The sequence below is a fragment of the Pan paniscus genome, chromosome 18 (assembly GCF_029289425.2).
Source record: "Pan paniscus chromosome 18, NHGRI_mPanPan1-v2.0_pri, whole genome shotgun sequence".
In the NCBI taxonomy this organism is placed as follows: Eukaryota; Metazoa; Chordata; class Mammalia; order Primates; family Hominidae; genus Pan; species Pan paniscus.
Window position 1 is genome coordinate 56600580 of NC_073267.2, and position 6774 is coordinate 56607353.

A 6774-nucleotide genomic window follows, 5' to 3' on the forward strand; every position below is an offset into this window, starting at 1 on the left:
AGGCGGGTCACCCGAGGTCAGAGGTTTGAGACCAGCCTGGCCGACATGGTGAAACCCCATCTCTACTAAAAATACAAAAATTAGCTGGGCGTGGTGGCACGCGCCTGTAGTCCCAGCTACTAGGGAGGCTGAGGCAGGAGAATCGCTTGAACTGCACTCCAGCTTGGGCAACAGCGAGACTCCATCTCAAATAATAATAATGATGTAGCATATTAGTAGAATAGGAGAGTAAGAAGACAATATTAAGTATAGGTTACAGACAACAGTGAACCAAAAAAATTTGAGAGGAAGGGGCTCTCAAATTAAGAACATAATAGTTTCTTAATGTGAAGTTGTTGACTGAAGGAAAAATCTGCGTGTGATGTCATCAGAGAAGACTTCCTGAAGGAGGTGACACACAAACCATGGAAATGCTTGGGGTGGCGAGAGGAGAGGAGGCAGAAGAAGAGCTCAGCAGGCAGGGAGCAGGATGAGCCTGGAACGTGGGGCAAGTGTTGTGTTTGGTATTAAAGAAGAGGTTGGACATGGTGGGCTTTGATTATGGAGATAGGTGCTCAAATGCTAGTTAGGTAAATGATTACTTTTAATAGTGCAGTAATGGAGTTCTGGGAAGATTCATCTGGCAGTTGAGGTTGTAATAAAAGGGGAGAGATTAGAGCAACCACAAGAATTCCAAAAGTAGATCTGTAATACTTCTACGTTTACTTTAGAAGCTCTTACTTGTATTATTTTGATTAAACCTAAAAAGTCTTTTTTCCTCTAGAATGTTGGCTTGGGAGTAGATTCCAATTGGGAATGTTCATTTTGTGGCTCCCTTTTAAGACACCTATCTTTTTTAGATGTGCTGGTGGAATCGTCTGCAGTCGATTTTTCGAGGAATGTAGGAAAGCACAGATCGTAGCTGAGACTACTGTGTGGCCATATGTTAGCCAAATCAAAAGGGGAGCGTTTTCATATCTCTCACTTGGGCGTTCTGTATTTGAATTATTATTTTCCTGGAAGATCACCCAGTAGCACCCAGTCTGTTCCCAGATTACCTGGCAGTTTCCAGGTGACTGAGGGCTCGGCTTTCCTTGCATCCTGCCAGTCTCCCAGGCATCCATTCAGGCTCTCCAACTCCTCACAATCATTCCTATAGTTTGAACTGGGTTTTCTCTGACCAAGTCCCATGTAGTACTTGAATGGTATTGCATGGCATTTACTTGTTACTAGAATGAACCTTGTTTTTTTTTTTTTTTTTTTTTTTGAGACGGAGCCTCACTGTGTCACCCAGGCTGGAGTGCAATGGCTCACTGCAACCTCCGCCTCCCAGGTTCAAGCGATTCTCCTGCCTCAGCCTCCCGAGTAGCTGGGATTACAGGCGCCTGCCACTATGCCCGGCTAATTTTTTTTTTTGTATTTTTAGTAGAAACGGGGTTTCACCATGTTGGTCAGGTTGATCTCGAACTCCCGACCTCAGGTAATCTGCCTGCCTCGGCCTCCCAAAGTGCTGGGATTACAGGTGTGAGCCACCACGCCCGGCTGAATGAACCATTTTTTAAAAGGAAGCATTTTATTGTCAATGTTTATACACTTAACAGATTTTTGTTGTGTCTCTGTTTTGCTATTATTTGGGAGTGTTCACATTTTATTACATGACAGCCGAGGAAAGCAGGTTGTTGCGTTTGGAGATTGTTACTTACTGTCTGTGTCCCCTCCTAGTTCATATGTTGAAGCCCTAATGTACAGTGTGGCTGTATTTGAAGAGGAGGGCCTTGAGGGAAGTAATTAAGGTTAAATGAGGCCGTATGGGTGGGTCCCTGATCTGAAAGAAATAGTGTCCTGATGGGAAGAGATATCAGAGAGCCTGCTGTCTCTTCATGCACAGGCACCAGGAAAGGCCATGTGAGGACACAGGAAGAAGGCAGTCATCTGCAAGCCAGGAAGAGCATCCTCATCAGAAACTGAATTGGCTCCTGCCTTGATCTGAGACTTTAGCCTCCAGAGCTGTGAGGAAGTATGTCTGTTGTTTCAGCTACCCAGTCTATGGTATTTTGTTGTGGCAGGCTGAACCAGCTAATACAGAGATTATAACTAATGAAGGTAGAGGAATTTAAAAAGAACCAAACTTTTATGTGCAGAAACTCTATTTGTAGTAAAATATAATATGGATCTTTACAGGGTGCAAATATGGCTACAGCAATGGTGACATTTAGTGAAAAACAATCAGGTGGGTTCTCTGTATATGAAGATTTCAGTGTTTATTACACAACTGTAGGTTTTTTTTTAGGGAAGGAAAAGAGGAAAATTGTAATTTTTAAAAAGTGCATTCTGTTAGTCTGCTCAGGCTGCCATGGCAGAATTACAGTGTAGCTATAGACTGGGTGGCTTATAGTGTAGAAATGTATTTTCTCACAGTTCTGGAGGCTGGTTTCTGCTGAGGCCTCTCTCCTGGCTTGCGGACCGTTACCTTCTCACTGTGTCTTCAGCGGCCTTTTACTCTTTCTGTGCGCACCCCTGGTCTCTTCCTCTTCTAATAAGGACACCAGTCCTATTGGATTAGGGTCCAACCCTTCTGACCTCATTTAACCTTAACTATTTCCTTAAAGGCCCTGTCTCCAAAAAGTTATATAGAGGGATAGGGCTTCGCCATGTGAATTTGCGGGAAACACAATTCAGCCCATAAAATGCGAGAGCCACAATCATTCCTGTGTTATTGATATTGAAGAAGAGCTGTCAGGGGGTCAAAGAATTCTTTCAGTAACACTGTCCCCTAAACTTCTAAATTTCTGGTTAGCATAATTTTAAACACAGAACGCTTTTAAGAAATATTGCTTCCTATTAATATAAAATATTTCATCTTTACCAGGAAAATTTCAAATTGTCAAGAAAATTTCTGGTCATTAGTTACTTTCCTTTGATTGTGAAAAACTAAGAAATGCCCTAATTTTAGTCATGTGCTGCATAATGACCTTTTGGTGGATGATGGACCACATACACAACTGTATAAGCTTATAATACCATATTTTTACTGTGCCTTTTCTATGTTTAGATATCATTAGATATAGAAATACTTACCATTGTGTGTAGGAAGTAATTGCCTACACTATTCATTACAGTCACTTGCTGTACAGGTTTGTAGCATAGGAATAATACGATAAACTGTAGAGCCTAGGTGTGTAATAGGCTACACCATCTAGGTTTGTGTAAGGACACTCTATGAAGTTTGCACAATGATGCATTTCTTAGAATGTATGTCTGTCGTTAAGTGACATATGACTGTATATTTCTTAGAATAAAGTTACTAACATATATGGTATCTTTTTTTTTCTTTAAAACCAAAATCCCATGTTGAAAAGAGATATGTTTGCTTAAACCTATTTACTTTCTAACCTGGTGTTCTTTCATTAAAATCAACACCCCCTCCTCCAAAAAAAACCTATTTACTAAAAGCTGAAACAAATGCTAGTTTATTGGTGCAGTATGAAACCATAAGTGTAAATTCTTGATGCAGTTATTTGGTAATGTTTGTTAAATAATAAAAATTTTTTATAAATTCAACTTAAGGGCTTAATGGACTGTGACTGTGCTGGCTTATATTCTTACACTATTTAAAACAAACATGACTGGAATGCATCTATTCAACTATATGTCAGTGTTATTTAATTCTTATATTTGTGAGAAAGGTATATCTAAATTACTGTACTATTAAATCTCAAACTATTTTGTGCTATAAAATATGTAATCTAAGACTTGTAATGAAACTTCTGTTTCTAGATATATGATCTACAAAGGGATCTTTGGGAAAGTTTTATAAGATTTTTTTTTTAATTGTGAAATATAATCCATATTTAGAAAAGCACCTTAAACAAATATGTATGTACAGTTTAATAAAGTGAAGGGCCATGAAAATACTACCCAAATCAAGAAATGAAACATCACTTACATACTAAAGTCCTCCATATGCCTTTGCCTGGTCATAATCTTCTCCCAATTCCCTAGAGCTTATCACTATTTTGACTTTTGTTATTTCCTACCTTTTCTTTGTAGTTTTTTAAATAAATATATCCTTAAACAATATAGTTTAATTTTTCTTGTTTTTGAACTTTATATGTATGAGTGCATCATGATGTGTGTATGCTTTTGTGTTTTGCTTTTTGGCTTAACTTTGTGAGATTAATCCATGTGGTGTGTGCAAGTGTAGTTCATGAAATGTCATGGCTGTATAGTATTTCATTGTATAAAAATCCATGTAGATGGATATTTAGGCAGTTTCTAGATTTTGGCCATTATGAACATAGTTGCTATGAATATTTTTATGCCTATAGCCTGGTGCATGTGTGAGAATTGCTTAAGAGTAGAAGTGATATGTAGATTTAGAGTATGCATATCTTCTACTCTAAATAAAACCAACCACTGCTTTTACTTTTTTTTTTTTAAACTTTGTCCCACTAAGAGTGTATCAGACTTTTGTTGCACCACATCCATACCAACATTTGGTTATTGTCAGTAGTTAATACTTTCTGTCAATCATTTTGCTCAATTTTTTATTGAGCTGTCTTTTTCTTTCTAAATAATTTTGTAGGATTTCTAGATTTTGAATACAGTCATTTTTATTTGTTGAAAATATCTTCTTTCATTTGGTGACTTATCTCTTCACACTTTCGAACTTCTTATAGTTCTTGTGGACAGAGTTACTAATTTTAATATACTTCAATATATCAGAAATTTCCTTTATAGTGTTTTTTTAATGACTTGAATAGGAAACCCACCCTTACTCTAGTATCATGAAGTTATTAAATTAAGTACTAGAAGCTTATAAATTTGCATTCATATTTCACCTTCAATCCACCTGGAATTGATTTTTCTGTGTGATGGGAGTGCAGTTATCTTTTAGTTAAAGAATTGTCTCAGCTTATTGTTAAAAGGCCGTTCATATTCCTCTGCTCTGTGGTGTTACCTCCTTCCTGAATCAGACTTCCATGTGTATGAGTCTTTCTCTGCACTCTCTAATATGTTCCATTGGTCTGTCTATCTCTTCACCAATACCGCACTCTGTTAATCACCCTAACTTTTTTTTTTTTGAGACAGAGTTTCGCTCTTGTTGTCCAGGCTGGAGTGCAATGGCATGATTGGGTCACTGCAACCTCTGCCTCTTGGGTTCAAGCAATTCTTCTGCCTCAAGCCTCCCGAGTAGGTGGGATTACAGGCTTGCGCCATGACGCCTGGCTGATTTTTGTACTGTTAGTGGAGACAGGGTTTCACCATGTTGGCCAGGCTGGTCTCGAACTCAGATGATCCACCCGCCTCGGCCTCCCAAAGTGCTGGGATTACAGGCGTGAGCCACCATGCCCGGCCTCATCACCCTAACTTTATTATTTTGTTACCTGGTAGAGCAGGTCCTTATTCTTTTTCAAGATTGTCTTGGCTGTTCTTGGTCTTTTATATTTCCGTGTACATTTTAGAAACCTCTCAGCAAGCTCAGCAACACAACACCCCGCTGGGATGAGTGGAGTTGGGAGGGCTTTGACATCTTTACAATTTTGAGTCTTCCTGTCCATTAACATGGTACAGATGTGCATTTATTGAAAATTTCCTTAGCGTTTCTCAGAAAAGTTTTATAATTTACCAGACAGAGATGTATGCTGCATCTTGTGTTATACTAATTCCCAGGTACTTGACTTTTTCGATGCTGTTATAAATGTTACCTGTTTTTAAATCCCATTTTCTAATTGTTCATGCTAGCGTATAAAAATGCGATTGATTTTAGAAAATGCCAAACTGTTCTCTAGAGCGGCTTTCCTATTTTGCATCCCCACCAGCAATATATGAAAATTCTAGTTTTTCCTCATCCACATTAGCACTTTGAATTGTCAGTATTCTTTGTTTTATCCACGAAAGCACTTTTTATTCATGATAGATGTGTATTGGTATCTCTTCATAGTTTTAGTATTCATTTCCCTAATGGCTTATCCGGTTGAACATCTTTTCATATGCTTGTTTGCTACCCATATATCCTCTTTAGTGAAGTATCCTGAAATTATTGCCCACTCAAATTGTTTTTTATTTTTACTGGTGAAAATATGTCTATTTAGAATTAGCCAGCTGGACTCAGTTTAGATGATTCCAATTTTGTTGGCAACATCCAAAGCATCATAAGCAGGAGCCAGTCAAACACATGCCTTCTCTCCATTGGGCCTGATTGATCAGGCCACATCAGTGTTGCAGAGCTTCCCCACATCCTGTTTGCTCTGGTGCTTGTTGGCTTTGCCATCCACGGTGACCTCAAGTGTGTTGTTATCTTCTGTCTTCTTCATGGCACACTCAATGCTCAGGGAATCAGGCAGAGTGATCAAGCTTGTTTCTCCTGGGGGCAATCTTCTGAGGATATCTGGGTTGTCTCTAGAGCTGTAGTGTTTTGGGGTGCTGGAAGGTGGGTGAAGTGCAGATAACTCCTTTTTGTGTGTGGCTGTGGATGCTTTCCAGCACTGCCTTCTTGGCCTTCAAAGCTTTTGCTTTGGTTTCAGCTTTGGGAGAGGCAGGAGCTTCCTTAAGTGTCATCTTGTCTGAGTTTTTGTATTGTTGAGTTTTGAGAGTTCTTTATAGATTCAGGATACAAGTCTGTTGTTGGATATGTGATTTGAAAATATTTTCTTGGCCGGGCATGGTGGCTTATGCCTATAATCCCAGCACTTTAGGAGGCTGAAGCGGGTGGATCACTTGAGGTCAGCAGTTCGAGACCAACCTGACCAACATGGTGAAACCCCATCTCTACTAAAAACACAAAAATTAGCC